The sequence below is a fragment of the Protomyctophum parallelum genome, assembly GCF_964188405.1.
Source record: "Protomyctophum parallelum genome assembly, chromosome: 14".
Taxonomy (NCBI): domain Eukaryota; kingdom Metazoa; phylum Chordata; class Actinopteri; order Myctophiformes; family Myctophidae; genus Protomyctophum; species Protomyctophum parallelum.
The window spans coordinates 43,232,768-43,254,472 of NC_139709.1; the positions used below are offsets into that span (position 1 = coordinate 43,232,768).

Consider the following 21,705-nt stretch of genomic DNA (forward strand, 5'->3'; position numbering starts at 1 on the left):
CACAATATGAGAGAGAGAGAGAGAGAGAGAGACAGAGAGATACACCGGGGGAGAGGTAGAGAGAGAGAGAGAACGCGTGGCTTGTGATAGGAGAGCGAGTGAGTGGAGTGAATGAAGGAAAGACTCATGTGTGTGTAGGCTATGTGTGTGTGCAGGCTGCGGCTCTAAGAGACGCACTGAACGAACTGCAGTGTTTCACACTACTGCACCTCAGAGAGAGAGAGAGAGAGAGAGAGAGAGAGAGAGAGAGAGAGAGAGAGAGAGAGAGAGAGAGAGAGATGGAGCATGAGAGACTGTGTTTAGTGCACACATTTAGTGCATGTTGAATTGGCATTTCAATCGTTTGAGTGCCTGTTTGCAAGATAACATTAACATTAAAAAGTGTGTCTGGGGCAGGAGATAAGAGTAAGTCAGTGTTGCTGTGCTTCATCGAGTTGACAGAAGTGGCCTCAGAGGGCTTGTTTAGACAGCAACATACAGAAGACTGTTCACAGTAACCTACATACACAATGTGCACGCTTCATTTCACCAGCTTGGCTTCTTGTTGATCTAACTCTTGGAGTCAACAAATGTAACCGATTGGACCTGTAACGGTCCAATTGGTTGCATTTGTAGACACTCAAAGTTACAAACATTATATCACACTGTCTGCTGGCTAAGGCAATGACAGACAGGGAGGTGTTTATTACACCAATTTATTATACAAATCAACAGTCAACAATCAACAATCAATTAACAGTATCAATAAACAACTCAACAACAACAACAACAGTGCTCCGATTCAGACTGCAGAAGTCAAATGGCACTTGGAAATAGCCTAAAGTTGTTCTGCACCCGTGTTGCCCCATAGCACCCCGAGAAAAGGCTACCGTGGAGAATGACGGGCGGCGCTCAGAAGGGTGCCATGGCATTGCTGTCCTTCCCCCCTGCAGAGCGATAATGTGACCATTCAGGACGTCACGGTTCAGCGCACGTCAGTCAACCCCGGGGCCACCGCCCGCTCTTATTTATATCCTTACCAAGTCATTTGATAACGGCAGGCGGTTATAGAAGTGAATTCAGTGTGTGTGTGTGTGTGTGTGTGTGTGTGTGTGTGTGTGTGTGTGCTTGTGGCTGTATCTCTGTGGGTGTGCGTGCATGTGTCTCCCATTATTTCAGATGCCGAGGGTGGTTTCTGGCTGAATGGCTGCATGAATGCGGGGGGCTGATCCTTTGGTGGTGGTTGGGATGAATAGCTGTATCTGCCAGGCAGCTGTGGCATGGCGCGTACGTCTGCAGTACTGCATCTCACATGCCATCTGGCATGTGACATTTTTCACTGGATATCCACTTACTATACTGTACATTAACCCACATCTGGGAGGAATATTTGGCTAAATTATCCCATCTATGAGCTTGTATACGCTGGCTATTTCCGGTGAAGGGATTTGGTGTCGAAGGGGGGATTTTTACAAAGGATAGAGCCTTGGGGACCCTGTCACCCCGGTCAACTAAGCATAGGGTTTGTTTAAGTGGTTAAACATATTCCGTTTCCGAGGAGATTCTGCGGTTTGTGTTTTGCAGTGACACTTTATATTGAGTTGAGGAGCATGTAGGCCACAGTGCAGACTACATTCCAGCACCATACGTCAGGCACTGATGCCATTTCCATACTATAGGCTCCCTGCTGCAACGCGCTGTCAACAATGCCCTGGCTTGGTTTGATCACATTGTTCTGCGGAACGCCTCAGAGAGGGACTTGCAGAGTTGGAGGAAGATACAAATTATTTTCTAATGTCACCAGCCCCTCCGAGGCTCAAAGTTTCACTCCCTGTCGAACCCATTTCAAAGTGTGTCAGTCAAATGTGTCAACTAGAACTGTCACGTGGCCTGATGGAATCCCCAATGGGCAATAATACCTTGATTGCTCTATTAAGAATTTATAATTGAGTTGCAGGACATAGAATGTTGGCGAGACAAAGGCAAAGTACAGGAAATACAGTGAAATATAATATTTTAGACTTTACATCTTTTAGACAAATTCTAAGCAATCTCGGATTTACATATTAGTAGCTACGGACGTACGCTTTGCCAACACGCCCACGATGTCATGACTCTTTGTCTGCTTCTGTGGAGCTTTTCTCTGGGGCTCGGGAGCTTTTCTGCCGCGGGGGAAGCTGCGTGTGTTGATGTGGTCTGCATACTAACTGACCACCCACACTGTAATATACAGTTTCACACGGGGTGGTATTTTCATGCTTTATTAGTATATTTAGCCCATTCTGACCGGGCCCCCGTTTTGGTGTCGGCATCATGTTATGCTTTAGCTATTTAAAAATAGCAGATCTACAAGCTCGTATCGCGCCACCGAGTGGCGCGATACGAGCTTGTAGGTCTGCTATTTTTTGAAAAACGACTGACATTTTTAGAATCTGATCTCAGGTCAGAATGGGTTCATCAGACCAGTGTGTGTCCAGTGGAAACCTCGTATGAATCTGATCCCAGGTCAGAATGGGTTAGAGAGGAGAGTATAAAAAGGTCATGCAGTCCATGCATGTCTGCCCGATTATGCCTTCCATGCATTTTCCAAACGATGGACATCCTCCACTGCAGTGCTCAAATACGGATATGGACATCTATGGACATCTACAGTATGACGGCACATGGGATATGCCCACAGCCGTGCGCAAACATGGAGATGACTGTCATCATCAATTATGTCAGTGCTGCAGCGCCCCAATTATGGATGCAAGATCGCAAGAACAAATTACACAAATGTCAATTATCGCCGGTCCCTCGACCTCATGCAGGAGGCAGGTTTCCGCGTCCAGGCCGGCCGGGGAGCGACGACGGGCACACTCGGGGGTCCAAAGTGACTCGGATTTCAGAAGTCAATGGTGTTTGGAAATAGCCTAAAGTTGTTCTGAAGCCGTTTTGCCCCACAGCGTACAGCAAGATGCTGTGGAGCATGACGTGTAAGCCTGGCAGTGCTTTTTAAGCCGACAAGTGTAGATCTACAAGCAACGGCCAGTGAAAGGAAAAAAAAACACACTGGCTAGGACTCGTTAACCCGGTCAAAAACAAATGGGAGAAAAGAAACCGAAGATATAATAACGCTAGAGAGGAAGAAGAGCAATCGTTCAAGCATACAGTGACATTGCGACAGACTCATATTTTGCTTCACAAACTCACCTGAACATCGATAACAGTGCTCTCTGCCTGAAGTAATTGCCAATGCCAAACGCATATACAGTATTGATCCACATGCATTCTATGCTAATGCTACAGTGTCAAGAGGTGAGAAACAGGTCAAGTGAGGAGGAGAGACGCGCGAGACATGATGCGAGTTGGATTCAAACGCTTGCAACTCACATGGAGCATGTGGTAACTGGCAAGCACCCAGCGGCGAGGTTCATTAACCCATTCTGACCTGAGATCAGATTCATACGAGTTTTCCACTGGACACACACTGGTCTGATTAACCCATTCTGACCTGAGATCAGATTCTAAAAATGTCAGTCGTTCTTCGATTTTTAAAAAAATAGCAGACCTACAAGCTCGTATCGCGCCACTCGGTGGCGCGATATGAGCTTGTAGATCTGCTATTTTTCAATAGCTAAAGCATAACATGATGCCAACACCAAAATGGGTGCCCGGTCATAATAGGAAAACAATCTGCAAAAATAGGTCAACATTTGCCGAAAATAGTCGATCTACAAGCTCGCAAACCGCCGCAATGTGACACGTTGTGAGCTTTAGATCGGCTATTTTCAGCAAAGAGATTTGGTATGAAGGGAAAAGAAAGGGGAACAAGTATAGACCCCTGGCATGTGGTACCCCTTATCAATGACATATAGAGGGTTTAAATGATGATTTCCATTGTCTGGAATCTCTAGTGATAACATGTACCCTTCTAGAAAAACAAAGGTTTACTGTTCTGAACAAATCGTCTGTACACTTCTGCATGGCACAGATAAGAGGGTCTCTCACTAATAATAGTCACTATACCGTGCAAATAAGGGCCTCTGTGACACCTCTGTGATGTTGTGTCCCATGATTACAGCCCTGCTCGACAAAACCATTATCTTGACACGTTCACCAATTTACACAAGCACTCAGAAGACTCTTATACAATACTAAGGCATGATTCATGGTTTGCGTGCAGGTGTCACACACCAAAATATCCAATCTACTTGTAGATCTGCTATTTCCGGGGCACAACAAAGGGGCACAACCAGCCATAAATGGGGCTTCATAGCTATAGTTTTCCTCATCCTTGCGACCCCCTTCTTATACCTAGAAGTTGATGGAGAGGAATGATGCAGGGGGAACCTCCTCAACATGCTGTCATGTGACGCTGCTATTGCAGTAATCCCTCTCATCCTTTATTTGCCATCCATTCGTCCATCTTCTCTCAGCGCTCTCTCCCTCTCTCTCTCTCTCCCTCTCTCTCTCTCTCCCTCTCTCTCTCTCACTCCATAATAAATCCAATCTATGTCTCCACAGCAGTGTTCAATTCCTTCTGCTGTGGATTACCCCGCAAGCACAAGTCATTATCATGCGCTGCATGTACCACGGCACTGACGAAGAATTGAGTGTTTAATCAGCCCTAACGCCAGGGCTCCACTGGGCGCGTCTGCGTTGCGTCTGCGTTGCGTCTGCGTCGCGTCTGCGTCGCGTCTCCGTCAGCGTCGGGAATGTTCCCTTTTAATCAATGGAGGGTGGCTCCACTGCCCGCGTTGCGTTGCGTTGTGCTGCGTTCGGTGACTAAAAAATTGCCCCGGTTCGTTTTTTTGACGCACGCACGCGTCCAGTCATGTATAAAAAAATGTTTCTGACGCGCAGTTTTAAAAAGCCTGCGGTGGAGCACCTCTAGCGTGACGTTGACGTTGTCATGACGCGAGCAGGACGCGACGGAGACGCAACGCGCCCAGTGGAGCCCTGGCGTTAAGAGTGTTGCATTTTCTCCATGTTGGCATAACGGCAAGAGTTATTAAACACTACATATTTCACCCCAGGCCAGCGCACATTCGTATGAAATAGAGGTCGGACCCTATCTGAAAGACGAGGTGAAGGCCTCGTTTCGCAGGAGGAGGGGTTTCTGGGTTCAGCCGGGGTATGGAGCCTTGTGTGTTAAATACTTTCTAAGGCATTTTTAAAACTTGAGCAGTGCAGTGGAAAAGACAGGAAGGAGATGGGCAAGGGAGGTGGTGGGGTGACATGCTACACTTCCTGAGCTCTTTAAAGGACCATACATCATTGTCTGTTCACAATTTAAAGGACCATCCATCACGTCTATTCACAGATTCGGTCCAGACCCACAGGAACGCACCCAGGGTGCCGCCCCAATTCCAGCGAGATGCCCCGTGTCCGAAACGGTTGAGAAATGACAGAGTTACTGTGTGAGGGTCCCTCTACTGTACCCTCTACTGTACTATACTGTACTGTCTCTGTACTGACCCACAGGAACGCACCCAGGGTGCCGCCCCGATTCCAGCGAGATGCCTCGTGTCCGAAACGGTTGAGAAATGACAGTTACCGTGTGAGGGTCCCTCTACTGTACCCTCTACTGTACTATACTGTACTGTCTCTGTACTGACCCACAGGAACGCACCCAGGGTGCCACCCCGATTCCGGCGAGCCGCCCCGCGTCCGAAACGGTTGAGAAATGACAGAGTTACCGTGTGGGGGTCCCTCCACTGTACCCTCTACTGTACTGTACTGTCCCATAACTTAATTGTATGGCTCATCAGCTTTATTCCTCTGTAGTTGCCACAACCTCGTTCTGCAGCACACTGTGACTTTTCCTCCATTCCGCAGGCATCCTCTCACTCAAGATACTGTTGAATGATAGTCAAAAGTTCTACTGCCACCGCTCGTTGACACTTCCATACCTCTACAGGTCTAGGACCACTGGACCAACTGCCTTTCCACACTTCCTCTTCCATATTTTCCTCACTTTGTCCTCACTATTCTTTGCAACTTCCTGGTTCACCACAAGGAATCTAACAAAAGGAAAAGTCGCCGACGTCATTTTCTTTACCATGCAATTCCAGCCTGCAAATTGGTCACACTGCATGGGTAGCAAACTGCAGCCAAAACTCTGGTGGAATACATTGGAGTCAAAGGAGCCGAGTGGACAAGCATATGAACACTATTTCTGAATAATTGAGACCATTGTAAAACCATCACTTCTGGAAAATAAAAGAAGGCTTATAAGCAGTGTTGGAAAGTAACTTAAGTAACTAATTACATTCAGTAATATAACTTTTTTCCAGTAACTAATAAAGTGACTAGTTACTTTCACATTTTGAGTAATAATATTACATTTACTTTTTTCCAAAAGTAACTAGTTACTATTTTCACGAGCCTTGGTGGTACTGTGGGCTTGAGTGTTTATTTATAATGGTAGACAGTGTTGGGATGGAGTTGCTTGGCAGGCTGCTGATCCAGTCTAGACTCTAGAGCGGATACGGAAACAATGTACTTGTCTGTACATGTGAAAAGTCCTAGTGTTCATTTAATTCAAATGAGTGTACAAATGGAACCAAATCATGATGTGTACATTATACAGTACACCTTTCAGAGTTAAATAGTACACAATGAAGATTTTACAATGTAGGCTGCAGAAAAGGGAGGGAAAACTGCTAATGTTGAAAATGCAAAGTAAGACTTTTGGGGACAAAATATGCAATTACTGGGGGCGAGAAAAAAGTAATAAGTAACTAGTTAGTGTTTGCTCATGAGCTGGTCCAGCCGGCTCCGTATTTCATCTTCCGTTGCAATGTTTGCCACCCATGGCGCATCCCCGGCATCCAGTCACGTGACTCACAACCCTTCCTTTCCTTAGATTTTTTTTTTTTTTTTAATAGATTTTTTTGCGGCTTACGCCTTTTATTGATTTTTTTTTGAAGGGACAGATAGTAGGCTGACAGGAAACGGGAGAGAGATGGGGGGATGACATGCGGTAAAGGCCGTGTCGGGTTCGGGAGTCGAACCCGCGGCACACCGCGACTGGATCACCAGTCCGGTGCCCAGACCGTTACGCTACGGCCTGGGCCCCTTTCCTTAGATTTAAGCAATATTACACGAGAGGGTGCTGTGCGTTACTGTCATTATTGGCAGGCCTGCGTTGCTGCAAGAACAAGCAGAAGGCGAGTTCTGTTCACAGTCACCTCTTCTACTCTTCGTTCTCTCATTTTCCTCCTTCATCAACTCTTCAAAGTATTCTTTCCATCTTGCCGTCACACTTCTGGCATCCGTCGATACATTTCCATCTCTATCCTTAATCACCCTATAACCTGTTCGACCTTCCCATCCCGTCTCGCCAACCTGTAAACATCAATCTCTCTCTCCTTAATGTCCAGCCTAGCATACAACTCATCGTATGCCCTTTGTTTGGCCTTTGCCACCTCCATCACCTTACGCTGCATGATTGCATCTCCCTGTGCTCTTGTCTACTCTCCTCAATCCTCTGTGTCCCACCTCTCCTTAGCTAACCTCTTTCGCTGTTATATAATCCTGCACTTCCTCATTCCATCACCAAGTTTCCTTATCTACTTTCCGACCGTCCACACATGACACACCAACTATACTCGCCTACCTGTCTCCCTGATCACTTGATTGATGATTAGCTCTTGACCACCCAGAGCCTGGGCTCTTTGTGTGTGAGACTTGTGTGTGTGTGTGTGTGTGTGTGTGTGTGTGTGTGTGTGTGTGTGTGTGTGTGTGTGTGTGTGTGTGTGTGTGTGTGTGTGACTGACGTGTGTGTGTGTGTGTGTGTGTGTGTGAGTGTGAGTGTGAGTGTGAGTGTGAGTGTGAGTGTGAGTGTGAGTGTGAGTGTGAGTGTGAGTGAGAGAGAGAGAGAGAGAGAGAGAGTCTGGGGATAATCTGATTGATCAGCATCCGATTTCTTATCCATGCTGCCAGAAGGCCAAGAATAAAACTCCGCTGCGTCATCGTGTTGACATCATAGATGCATCATAGACCGGCTAGATGCACATACTATACTGTAGAAGCCACAACAACTTGTTGTTTATTGTTATTATGCAATTATTGTGGTATTTCTGCTGTATTTGTGATAGTGGGGGACGGACGGCAAAGGTAGGAGAGAGGGCTTTGAGCCTGGCTGCTACTGTGCATGTTGTTGCTGTCGGTCAGAAACCTTGTATCTCCATATTTCATACTTTTATCTTGTTTTGTTGCAGATTAATGCTTTGTCGTAAAAGCAATTTTTCCTACTTTTGGGTTTTATAAATATCTAACCAATGAAAAGTAGGCTATTAACAAGAGCTTACCGGTGCATTTCCTGAAAAGTAACGGTTTTGGACATACAAGGTTTCCACCCGACAGCGATGTTGTATTACCCATCTCAACAGGTTTCAAGTTGGAAACCAAACAAGCCACGATATATGCTTTGGAAAAGTAGTGTCAAGTATTAGTGTGAGTCATAATCAATGGGCTAAACACGCTTAAAATAATGAATATAAATACTTTTGGAAATCTCCATGATGGGATGAATGAACGGGCTTTCTATGTGTGGAACCACCACTGCTATGCTCTGTCAGAATACGATCATCACTCTGGTATTCACAGCCGTCTCCAGCTAAATGTCACATAGGTCTACCATCAAATCCAACAGATGTGTAGTGTGAGTCGTGGCGCTGTTGAATGTTGACATTTTCATTATGACAGCTCCATGCATGTCTAGTGACCCTATATGCGTTCCCCGTCGGCATTATGTAGGGTCTTAATGGTACTTAGGGGAATACTAGAGGCGAGCAGAGAAGGTTATTGGGGAGCCGTCACTGAACATGCTGCGGGGTGCCAGAACACTGCTCATACAGTCACTATTGATAGAAGTGATGTTCTGCGAGCAGCACACATCAGCCACAGGACGTGACAGCGTTATAAAAATGATCACTAAATAAAACGTATGACGGCTAACAGAGGCTCACAAGAGTTATGTGTACACAGTCGGGTGAGTTTACAATCAAGAATTACTATTCAACGTGCCCGCCATTAAACAACATTAAAGACCACTTATGAGAATACGAGGGATCATGTCGTATGTATATGGAAAGCTGGATAGAATGTAACAGATAATGCTATCAGACCAGTTATGAATTAAATTAGTGTCACAATTGTCGAGCTTGCCTGAGAAAATTATGTGTAATAAATGTATATATATATATATAACAGTTACCACCATTGACAACAGATATATAGGAACAACCATTAGCATAACGTTGAGCATTTGGCACCACGAAAACAAATACGGTAGGTTACTTTGATGCACACCAAAGCAATGACATTTTTGTGTACTGTAAACGATAATTAATCAGTACTGTGCGGCTACTGAGCACATTCATAACAGTTATATTTACCGTAATTTCCGGACTATAAGCCGCACCTGAATATAAGCCGCACCAGCCAAATTTAGGGAAAATCCCATATACAAGCCGCACCGGACTATAAGCCGCACCGGACTATAAGCCGCAGCTACGTTAGCTCAGAGCCTGAGATGGCTCTGCGTTAGCTGTAAAAATCCATAGATTAGCCGCACCGTTGTATAAGCCGCAGGGTTCAAATCATGGGTAAAAAGCCGCGGCTTATAGTCCGGAAATTACGGTAGTCTAATTTTAGGTTGGTTATTATCTATCATTATGCACAATGCCACACACACACACACACTGGCAGAACATAATATGCGCACACGCACGCACGCACGCACGCACGCACGCACGCACGCACGCACGCACGCACGCACGCACGCACACACACACACACACACACACACACACACACACACACACACACACACACACACACACACACACACACACACACACACACACACACACACACACACACACACACACACACACACACACACACACACACACACACACACACACACAGTAACAAGCAGACTGACCTTTTGGGGGGGGGGGAAGCTTATACCAATAACACTTTCAGGTGCTTTTCGAACTTTGCTGTTGTCTAAACCAGGGGTTCTCAACGTTTTTGGCTGGGGACCCCTGGAAATGCTTTGGCCATGTCTCACATGTCAATATTCGGACTTATGCCATCTATGTATCGCTTACTCCTATCAGCTTTAGTATCACTTAGTCTGCTCGTATCAGCACGGGTTGCACCTATCAGCTATACTTAAATGACATTTTAGAAGGTGTTGTAAAAGCAACATGTTATCTTATCATCACCTTCGCACCTGCTTGAAAAAGTAACTGGGTGTGTGGGAGTCTCTTCTTCACTAGAAGTGGCCTCAGAATTGGCCTCAGGTCTAAATGGGTGGCAAAGTTACCAAAGACACAACAGTGAGCACAATAAAAAACCTTAGTGTTAATTTACCTCCGAAGCACAAATGGAACCAAATTGACCCGTAAGGGCACACGCATATGAGTGGACAAAAGGTCCATTTGGTTTCATTTGTACACGATTTGGAATTAAATGAACACTAACAATTTTACTGTGCGTCTCCTGATGTGTCTTTCAGAAACCTATAATTGTGGGTGGTAATGAGAGCTGGATCATGCTGTGCTAAGGAGTCTCCCTGATTGGGAGATGAAAAGGGCATTAAGTATTTAATAGCATAGGAAACCTGCTGCACCAAGTTAAAGTTTAATTCATTTAATTCCCATCATGCCCTATAAATGATACAAATGACCATTACCCAGACTGTTTACACTGGCACTGTATTAGGACTCAGTTCAAACTCAGTTCAGACTTACATCTGTATAGAGTAGACGTATGCAATACTGTACTTATGTGTACTGTCATAGATTTGGTAGACTAAGAACCGGATAAAATCACTAGTGTATGTTAAGCTGGTGATTAAGTCTGAACATTATTTTGTTGCCAAAATCTGCACTCTTCAAACGCCATCTTCTAAATCCTCGTTGTTGTTGTCTGTAATATCATGCACAAGTTACAATATCTGTATTTTACATAGTTCTATATTTCCATAATACAGATTGCAATATTTGCTAAATTCTCCATTCATGCCATACACAACACAATACTGTATAATGCAGCCCAGCTAGCACTATTAGCATTAATGAAGATGTGCAGCTAACAAGCAGACTGACCTTTTGGGGTAATAAGCAGCTACTCCAACTCCACTTTCAGGTGCTTTGCATACTAAGAACTTTACTGTTGTGTTGTCTAAACCAGGGCTGCAACCCTTTTAACTGGGGGCAATGCTTTGGCAATGTCTCACAAGTCAAGTATTCGCTCACTCCATCTATGTATCGCTTACTCCTATCACCATAAGCATCACTTAATAGCCTGCTCGAATCGCAGATGTGACCGAGGGCCAATGAAATTGAATGCTGCCCTCAGAACACATTCCAAGGCATTAGTCACATCTGCGCTCGAATCAGCACGGGTTGCACCTATCAGCTACGTAAACAATCTTTTAGAAAGTGTTTACAAATGGAACCAAATTGACCTTCCATCCGTGCCTTACACAACACAATACTGTAGAATGTAGCCCAGAGCACTATGAATATGGTCATCTGAATATATCCAACGTATATGACATTTTATACACATTTTTTCATAATCCATCTTACCTGTAGACCATGTTGGTACTAGACTGGACTGATCCCTGTAGAGCAAGCCCATGGAAATGGACAAACTCCTCCAAGCGCAGCTGCTCGAGGGCTCTCCTGGCTCCTATGGCCCTTGGAAGGCAACTGGTGGTGGGTGGGCAACTGTGTCCAGCCCCTCGCCGCACAGAGCTGGGGCAGTGGTCCAGCCTCTGCCCCCTAAGCCTGGGGATAGGGATCTCACTGCAAGCTGCTTTCAGATACATGCTTGGATCATTCCTTTTGCACAGACACTCACACAGTGCACACGTACTTTTACTTGTAGGCTACTGAGAAACCAGGCCCAAAACAGCCCCTTCTAAATGCTAGCCTAGTGATGGAATGCTGATTTTCATGTGGGGACAGTGGGGCTATTTAGTGGAGAGTTTGACATCATCCCTGAATGCACCAAAGCAACTGTCTAATATCTGTGCAGAAACGGCATCACATAAACTTCACGTGTAGCTCTCTACAAAGACAGGTTTGGTACAGTTACACTATACACAGTACATACAAGGCAGCCATACAGGTTACACACCCACATACAGAAAATAGCAAGCTATTGTCTGTGTTCTCAAAAGGGATTCCCAGCACTACAGTATATGACTGTGTGCTATACCTATGATGTGAATACTGGACTACTCGCCCCGGTGCTTGCCCGATTTTCCTCCCGGAATTTTCCCCAGTGAGGGGGATAACTTTGTAATATGCTATTGGCTGTTTGTATTCTTTTTGGAAAAATATAAAAAGATCTCCACTCCTGTGGAAAGGCTATATTATTTGACTTATATTGAACCTATAAACAATTTAGTATTATTTAGTATATGTAAGGTTTTTCCCCCTCAAATGGTACCTCGTCAGATAATCCCCACATATCCTACAACAACTTCTGTGAACAGACTTCACTGTAGTAGCTTTTCATAAATTATATTTGTACTATTGGCTGTTCTGCTGTCATGAAAGTTTATAGTTAGAGAAATTCAAAGTCCAGCCGTCTGCTGTCCAGCCTCTCCCACCCCTCACTGGGGAAAATTCTGGGAGGAAAACAGAAACGGGGCGAGTAGTCTTGTTACCTATGATGTCAAGCTGTATTCTTAGATGACTGACATATTAGGTGATAAAAGCAGCTATTGTTTCAGGCCTGAGCTCTTGGGGGCTCTAGTGAGACACGCCTGCTCATCTGCAATGTAAGCCTGAGCAAAGCCGGTGCATATTTTGGAAGGAGTCAAAGTACAAACTTGATCCTTCCTGCCTGTTGACAATGTCCTACACGTAACACACAGCAGGATATACAGAACACACTACACACACACAATGAGCCGGCTTGGAATGGAATTTACAAAATGTGCGCCTTTTTTTACGATGCACAGAATCAGAGGCTCTTTAAATGCTACTTTCATTGTTTGTTAGGAATCAAAATAGGAATCAAATCCACATTGAGGGTGTATGTAATGCACCATCCGCATTGGGCCATTTAGAACCCCATTATATCCTGGACATCAAAGATGGTCCCTTTACGACCAGTGAGCTTTCCAAGGCCAAATCCACAGTGAGGGAGGGCAAGAGTGCTGGGCCAGATGGCATACCCCCAGAGGTCCTAAAGAACTGTGACCTTGATGACCTCACCCTGGAGTTTTGCAACCTGTCACTAATGAACAACAAACAGCCTGAAATATGGTCTCTGTCCAACATCATTCCAGTGCCTAAGGCTGGGGACCTCTCAAAGCCAGACAACTACCGAGGCATCAGCCTGACTTGAATGATACTAAACAGGATACGGCATGCCATCGACCCTCTCCTGAGAGAGAACCAAAATGCCTTCAGAGAGGGGAGAACTACCGTAGCACAGATCTTGGCACTGAGGAGAATGATTAAGGAGGTGAAGAAGGATAACTTGACTGCTGTACTCTGCTTCATCGACAAAAAGGCGTTTGACTCGATTCACAGAGGCACAATGGTGAAGATCCTTAAGGCCTACGGTGTCCCCCCCAACTTGCTCCGGGCAATAGAGTCCATGTATGCAAGAACAAGGGCCAAGGTGGTGACCCCAGATGGTAACAGTGAGGAGTTTGATATCCGGGCCGGGGTAATGCAGGGGGATACCCTAGCCCCTTTCCTCTTCATCATAGTCCTGGACTATGCACTCAGGAAAGCCATCAGTGGGCGAGAGCAGGATCTTGGCTTCACCCTAACACCAAGGAGGTCAAGACGACATCCCAAGGTAGTCCTGACAGATCTGGACTATGCGGATGACATCGGCCTGCTCTCCGACAGCGTGGAACAAGCTCAGGAACTCCTGAACAGAGTGGAGCTGGAGTGTGCCAAAGTTGGCCTTAGGCTAAATGCCAAGAAAACTGAGGTTATCACCTACAACATCTCACCGGAACATCCACCTCTCACAACAACAGGAGGCACGGTGCTGAAGGAAGTCAAGGACTTCAAGTACCTGGGCTCATGGGTCAACTCAACCGAGCAAGATCTGAAAGTGAGGAAGGCACTTGCATGGAGGGCCCTGAATGGCATGACCAGTGTATGGAACTCCAATCTCCCCCGACAAATCAAACTCAGCTTCTTCTACGCAACAGTTGAGTCTGTTCTCCTATACGGCAGTGAATGCTGGACCCTGAAACCAACCCTGCAGAAGTCCCTTGACGGGTGCTACACCAGAATGCTGCGTGCAGTACTTAACATCAGCAAGACTGTACATGTCACTAACAAGACTCTGTATGAGGGATTACTAAGAGTGAGCCAGAAAATAGCAGCCAGGAGAATGAGACTAGCAGGACACTGCCAAAGGCATCAATAACTGCCAGCCAGCAAACTGGTGCTCTGGGAACCAACACACGGGCATCGATCACGAGGACGCCCCACGCTAACATACGTGGATGTACTCAAAAGCGATGCAGGAGTGCAAAGTACCAACGAACTGGCCGGATGTATGGAGAATCGAGATGACTGGAAACGACGATGGAGGGCTCGTCTGAGGACGACCTAGAGAGAGATATTCTGCATATACAGCACAATGGTGGAGCTATTTCCAGTTACAGTCACAATGTCAGCCCTACGGATAAATACTGTCCCAAGGCTTCCACCTGGGATACATATATAGCCTAAACCTATTGTGAGCACCCAATGGGAGATGGACTTTAATGCTGAGTTTAATATGTTATCAATCCACTGTCACCTGCCTACTCTATTTGATCGACTAGCGTGGAGGCGAACAGAACCCTGTCCTCCCCTCTCCCAGTGAGCTGCGGTGTTCCTCAAGGATGCATACTAGGACCTTTACTGTATGTTGACATCAGGATGTGACTGCAATTTGTTCTTGATGATGACTCTGCACTCCTAGTCTCAGGCAAGGACAAATTGCAGGTTGAAAAAGCCCTTAAGCCTACTAGCCAAAAAGTGAACCCGGACATGTTGAGTACACCAACGTTTTATGTTAGAAATGTTTGGGTCCCCAGCATGTAGAAACTGCTGGATGCTAACTTGCATAATTTATGTTGGGCAATTTTCATAATATGAGCCCATACCATTAACAAAAAAACTGCCAATGCCGTCATCACAAATTGATGATATCATCACATTTGGGCAAGTGGGCATGGCCGTTTTAAGCCCAATGAGTGTTTTTTTGCAAAACTAATGCTTGGAATGGATTCAGCATCATGAAAACCCCCTAGTTTGACACATCAGATGCTAGATAAAGCATGATGAAATTTCTAATATTTTGCCTTCTATAGGTTGTAATTGGTATGATCACATATTATGAAAATTGCCCAACGTATGCATGGCAGTTTCTACATGCTGGGGACCCATACTAAACATTTCTAACATAAAACCTTGGTGTACTGGTCCGGGTTCACAATGGGCCTCTATGGGCTGGCTACTATAGACTATTAGCTCGAACTCTGTAAAATCTACGCCTGATTTGCTGGCAAAGTGGGTGGCAAAGTTATCACAAGGGAAGAAGAAATTACCTACCTGGGTTATTTTAGAGAACAATCTTTCCCATGAAAAACAACAACAGTAGTAATCAGGAAAGTCAACCAAAGAACAAGATTTTTTCGCTTGGGCGAGCCGTCTTCACTTTTCGCTGGGGCGAGTTGGAAAAGGGGCGAGCGGACCCGTTACCGTCGAGGACACTGAGGAGGACACTAGCTGGAGCACTAGCTTATCCAATGTTATTTTGTCTAATGCATGCACCTCATGGTACTCTAACTACACCACAAAGGAATTAAAAACAAAGCTTCAGACCTCTCCAAACAAACTGGTCAGGTTACTACTTGGCATCACACCAGAACTCACCTAACCCCTGCTCATTATGTTAGGGTGGGATGGCTAGGGTAGACGACACAGTACAGAAACATGCAATGGGCCTGGTCTTCAATATACTCAAGGGAACGAGGATACCCATGTACCTGTCAGACTACTTCATTCTAATAATAATGAATGTATTTATATAGCACCTTTCCAAACAAAGTTACAACGTGCTTTACATACAGGGGCAACAAATAACAATAGGGGTTCAAACAGTATAAAGGTGTGTCTCCTTAGTCCTTACCCTTCTTCATAAAACAGCACGTAGCCTATTTGTAAATTGTAACTAGTCCTAGAAAAGTCATCTCAGTTTAACACCAGAAATGACAAGTGAACATTTGTAGGCTATTGTGGTTGGTCTCAGCTCTCAGAGAATGCAGTGACCGCCATCTAGTGTTGGAATTGGAGTTTTACACTGTGGAATTTCATTTTGGGGCATTAACCAACTCTAATCTTAGTAAAATGGAGTTACAACTGTACTACTTGACCCCTTTTTCAGTCAATACCAAATCTCCTCAACAAAAACAGTTGTTGTACAAGAGTTTGCCTTGTAAATATTTTGGCGAATGCGGTGGTGGTGATTAAGAGGTATCAAACTTCTTCACTGTAAAATGGATTAGGTGAAATCTTATTTTTCCCCAAAGAACATGTTTTTATTGACATCCAGAGCAAACTCTCTCTATGACTGCACAAACAAATAAATAAACAAATAGGTGCAACAGTCAGTTAATCGATTTAATCAATTATAAAAAATATCAATAATCAATCATTTAATAAAGGAAACAATTAATAATATTGATTACAAAAATAGTGAAAATAACAGATCTATGCGTTGTGAGTTTGTAGATCTGTAATTTTCACAATTTTTGCACAACACATTTGTGATTACATTACAATGTACTTATCTTCCTGCTTACAAACACAAGTCACCTTTAATATGGTTGGAAGAGGCTTTTCAGCTGTGCCTGAACGCCCTCTAGTGGAGAGATGACTACTGTATACTATATTGTATGCCATCTCCTGGCTTTCTCATCTCTATGACCCCCTTTCCACCGATTGGTTCCCAATGGGAACCAGTTCAGTTCTTTTTGGTTCTTAGTCCATGAGCCAAAATTGGTGGGAAAAAACTAAACCTATAAATTTTTTATAGGATCAATATAAGTAAATTAATACATGATACATTGACAACCCTTCCACAGTAGTAGCTTTTTCATATTTTCTATTATTTTGCATATTTTCCTACATAATGCCTCATTTGCATATTTAGAATTTGCAATACAATAAATCATTGTCTTTGTGTAAGTAATCAACTGGGGAAGTGTCATGGTGATAACAATCTAATATAGGTATAGTTTTGCACACTCAATTCATAATTAACGTTCCAATTTTGGAGCTCTGGCTCATGGGCTAAGAACCAACTGGAACTGAACCGGTTCCCATTGGGAACCAACTGGTGGAAAAGCTAGGGCCTGTGTGTACCATAGACTGTAGAATGTGTACTGAATATTCAATAATATTCTGGTGATATTTATTATAATCATTCACAGCTGATATTTCATATTTATTAATAGACTACGGTATATGTGAACTCATTCAGAAGCCCACCCCATGCGGGCATCCTTTGGTTAGACATAGCATTGGTTAGACATAAAGGGGTGCGTTAAAACGACCGGATTAAGGTTGGTGAGGGGTGCGTTAAAACGACCGGATTAAGGTTAGTGAGGGGTGCGTTAAAACGACCAGATTAAGGTTGGTGAGGGGTGCGTTAAAACGACCGGATTAAGGTTGGTGAGGGGTGCGTTAAAACGACCGGATTAAGGTTGGTGAGGGGTGCGTTAAAACGACCGGATTAAGGTTGGTGAGGGGTGCATTAAAACGACCAGATTAAGGTTAGTGAAGGGTGCGCTAAAATGACCGGATTAAGGTTGGTGAGGGGTGCGTTAAAACGACCGGATTAAGGTTGGTGAGGGGTGCGTTAAAACGACCGGATTAAGGTTGGTGAGGGGTGCGTTAAAACGACCGGATTAAGGTTGGTGAGGGGTGCGTTAAAACGACCGGATTAAGGTTAGTGAAGGGTGCGCTAAAATGACCGGATTAAGGTTGGTGAGGGGTGCGTTAAAACGACCGGATTAAGGTTGGTGAGGGGTGCGTTAAAAGTTAAAACGACCGGATTAAGGTTGGTGAGGGGTGCGTTAAGGCTTAAGGGTTGGGAGAGGGTTAAGGTTAGGTTTAGGTGTGCGTGTGCTACCCCGTCGGAGGTTAGGGTTAGGGTGAGGGTTTGAGATAGGTTGTAGAGGTCTAACCAATGACTAGTCTAAACTAAGTACTGCAGATGTTTAGTGCCAGAATCTAAACTCAATGTAAATTTAACAATGTTATTTTCATTCATATTGATTTGGTTCTTGACTTTTACCTGTACCTCATTCTCACTTGTTGTGGCTATGATGCCTGAACTTCCCTCCAGGGATCAATACAGGTTTATGATCTTATCTTTTCTTCGATTTGCATTGGAAATTAAGGTTAGTTGTCATTTAATAGTGTCTGAAGAATACTGGGCACTATCGCAATCAAATCATATCAATTATATTTTCATCTTTCTTTCTTTCATTTTTTCTTGGGGGGTGGGCATCTTCATATAATGCCCACCGCCTACTCAGACTACATTTGCAAGCATTTACTCTTCTCAGATGCTTTGACGTGGATACACCTACTCATAGCTATTTACATGCACAATGTATAGAATATAAATGTGCACACGCAAGACGCACGCACGCACGCACGCACGCACGCACACACACGCGCACACGCACGCACACACACACACACACACACACACACACACACACACACACACACACACACACACACACACACACACACACACACACACACGCACACACACGCACACACACGCACACACGCGTTCAATTTCACTTAAACTGAACAAGATGAGGTATTGAATGCATGTGGGGGAGCTGAGAGCTCGCTGTGTCTCTCTCCAGTGTCCTCCCACTCGGTCTATTTCAGTCGCAGGATGTGAGGCCTTTTTTCTGCCCCGTACCTACCACAGTGACTCATCCACGCTCTGCGCTATACAGTCTCACTCACCCCCAGCACTGTTGCGCAAGAATCAAGAACCTTGACGATGTACATTCGTACATACACTATTGTCAATCTCGCTCACAACACACTGTGCCTTGTCTTTCAACAACAGAGCAATGTCTTCACATGCACTGAAACAACCACCACGGACGCAATTTGTTCTGCTTCACCTCCTTATTGCTTTTCTCTTTCAGTCATTCGTCTGCTGTTTCTCGTAAGCCATTATCTTGGGGCGATTATAAACTGTTATTATCAAATCGGTAACATCGTACTTATCAAAGTCCAAAGAGTGATAGTCAGATAACGAGGTTGGTGCTAGTGTATCTATAACAACAACAATGGTGACCTCTACATACACTGTAAAGCATGAGATTAAGGTCCGATTACATTTACAGAAACGTATTCTGCAGACAACATTCCTTCTGTGTGGCTGGCTGGTAGCAGTCATTACAAAATGACTGCTTCTCTTATGTTCTCCCTCACTCCTTCTCACTTGACTGACTGAACACTACGGAACCAGAGGCAACCACAATATGTCATCACACTGAAGACCTTGGTTAACACCCCATGACCACATACAGTACGCTCTGTGTGGAAACACTGTATCAAAGGTTATCCTGGAGCACATTGTATTTAATTAAACATGTTTCTAACAAAGATGAGCAGAAAATGCCTGAATCCCTGTTAACTTCCTGTGTGGTTTAGGACAAAAATAATTATCTCGTGTGTGTCCCGGGAGAGCCCAATCCTAGGCTCCAAATCAGCTTCTCTTTTGGTGCCAGCGCTTTGGCATAGACGTAGACGCTATTACACTGCTAAAATATTTCCCTGCCATACCTTAACGTTTTATGAGTATGAAAGCTCTGAAAACATGATTACTTCAACACTTATTACCAATTGTTAACTAACTTTATGACTTATTTTTGGGTTCACTTCCTTGTTGCAGTCGTATATAATATGATGCACAGTGGTTAGAAACTCAAGACGAAACAGAAGCAATTGAAAGATGAAGATCTCAGTGGCTCTACTGGTTTTAGCCTCCTGCCACATATGTGTGGCCCAGGTTCAGTACACAGAGCAGGTCAGTGAAAAGTCTGAAGAGGTCAAACAAATGACGGACAGGCAAGGAGAGCAGGTTTTGGAGAATGAAATAGCAGTCGAGTCAGGCCAGGCGAGCACTCTGCAAAGCTGCAACTCTGAACTCTTTGCCATCCTGAGAGAGCTGGAGGCCCGACTGAGAGACAGCGAAGGACAGGTGGAGCAACTGAAAGCAGAGATCCGAGGTAGAAATCAGCAAATGAATGTGAAAACTACATACTTAATTGTATCTTGTGCAAGGGTTGATTTACCTGTATGGGTGCTCCAATTACCGAATCTTGAGTTTAAAATCAGACCCGTCTGAACTGAGTGGTGCTGTTAGGGCGTCAGACTATTGGTTGTCTGACCATTGGCTGTCGGACTATTGGCTGTCGGACTATTATAGTGAAATTTGATTTTGTTACTTCCATAAAAGAGAAAGGGATAAGAATGATGGGGGGGGGGGGGGGGGGGGGGGGGGGAGCAAGCAAGGGGAAGAAAAGATCAATGCCTGATGTGAACATTGAACATTTCTCCTGCTAGTTAGGATGGGTGACATCATGCAGATGACAGAATCTAGATAGGTGTAAAAAGTACTTAGCAATACATATTACTACATTTGATTTTCATTTATTTCACTAAAGGGAGGCGGGTGGCCTTTGGAGCATCAATTGGCGGCGCCGGTGGCCACATCGGACCTTACAACACAGACATCACATTAACCTACAAAGATGTATACGCAAACAGCGGGGCTTACAACCCTCAAACAGGTAGATTCGCATTTATCACATTGAAACGATATGGGAAACCAAAAAGACATTGTTAATGATCTAAAATGTATATTTATGTCACATTTACGTTTGTCCTACCGCGTCCATCTCCCACAGGTATTTTCACGACTCCGGTAAGAGGGGTTTACTACTTTAGTTTTTCAGGCCACAATGTCTCTTCACGCTCGATGGGCCTGCGACTGATGAAGAATGGAGTACAGATTGTTACTGTGTACAACCATGCGGCTGGAAACCGCCATGAGACAGCCACCAATGGCATGACTCTGCAGCTCGACATAGGAGACCAAGTATATATGAGACTCAGGGCAAATACTTGGATATATGACAACAGTAATGACCACAGTACCTTCATTGGCCATTTGCTGTTCCCTCTGTAAAGGGAACAGGGCATTTGTCTCAAGCCAGAGCCAAATAAGAAGAGACAGAATGAAAATAATGTTATTATATAATTCCGAGAGTATTACAACCATTAGTCCTCGGGACAATAAAACATACAGCATTTGCAGTTAAGAGGAAGGCATTGTAATATTGTTGTTGATTTGCTTCTATAGAATTAAAAGCTTCTTGCATAAAATACAACTTTTTCTTCTTCTCAAGGATATAGCAAATAGAAGTGTAGGCCTACTGTATTTTCATAAGCAGACCATGGGTCATATCAGTGATTATAATACAGTATCAGTCACACTACTGTACAGGTATATTCCTCCATGGGTCTATGTATGTTAAATACAGACTCCTAAAACATTTCACTCTAGATGCATTGATATTTCATAGACGGTAATAGCAAATAAGATCTCACATGAATGCTGGCCTTAAATAAGTCAGTCTCA

The 21,705-nt window shown here is 44.4% G+C and overlaps 1 protein-coding gene across 3 annotated transcripts in view; it reads right to left on the reverse strand.

Annotated features, from left to right (window-relative positions):
- kcnab1b (potassium voltage-gated channel subfamily A regulatory beta subunit 1b) overlaps positions 1-11,672 on the reverse strand; it is a 60,732-nt gene extending 49,060 nt beyond the window's left edge. Inside the window, exon 1 of one of the 3 annotated variants that reach the window (XM_083783020.1) lies at positions 11,574-11,672. The gene's annotated coding sequence lies outside the window, so the exon portion shown is untranslated. Of the gene's footprint in view, positions 1-11,087; positions 11,182-11,573 lie in introns of those variants that run through there. The other 2 variants (XM_083783018.1, XM_083783019.1) reach the window with 2 other exon arrangements.
- Positions 11,673-21,705: the final 10,033 nt, after the last annotated feature.